Source organism: Gossypium arboreum, chromosome 13 (genome assembly GCF_025698485.1).
Source record: "Gossypium arboreum isolate Shixiya-1 chromosome 13, ASM2569848v2, whole genome shotgun sequence".
In the NCBI taxonomy this organism is placed as follows: domain Eukaryota; kingdom Viridiplantae; phylum Streptophyta; class Magnoliopsida; order Malvales; family Malvaceae; genus Gossypium; species Gossypium arboreum.
The window spans coordinates 41008403-41009157 of NC_069082.1; positions in this window are offsets into that span (position 1 = coordinate 41008403).

Sequence of the window (755 nt, forward strand, 5' to 3'; positions counted from 1 at the left end):
TTGAGTACGGACAGCGGAAAAAGTAAGTACCTTGAGTTCATGGCTAATAGATGCTATGTTCATGCTCGGGTTGAGTTGGTAAGTTTTAAATCTATGTGATGATTTCAATTGCATTCCGTAAATAAAGTATCGTGGAATAGATGAAAGTTCATTTGATTGCATGATTATTGCGGAAATGAGATGATGTATGGAAATGCCTCTATTATTCTATTGAACAAGATATAAAATGTCATTGGGTGAATTGGTATGAGAATGAACCGAAAGGTCCGAGGAACTATGGTATATTTTCGATATGGATGGAGTACCTAGCCTCGTACATTATTTCATGTTGTGATAATTTTATTGATGGATGATTGTCGAATGCTTAGGACTTATCGAGTTATAAACTCACTCTGTTTTCTTGTCACCCATTTTAGGTCCCTTGGATTCGCCTCGCTTATGCGTTTCGGAACCGTCGTTGAAGTCATCACACCGGCGAGAAATTTTGGTATTGTCTTCTTAGTCAACCTAGGAGAACATTTGGCATGTATGGGTTATTTTGTTTTGTTGAAATTTGGGTTGTAAACTTTAAGCCATGTGAAAATGGCCTATGTGGTCGTTTGAGTGGGATGCTAGAACATATAGCCACGGGTCTTAGAAACCTTAATTTTGATAAGGTGGCCATAGTTTGCGTCATGTATGTGAATGATTAGTAAGGCCAAGGAAAGATTCATGAAATTGGCATAGTCTACTGCAGTAACTGTCGCGGACAGCAG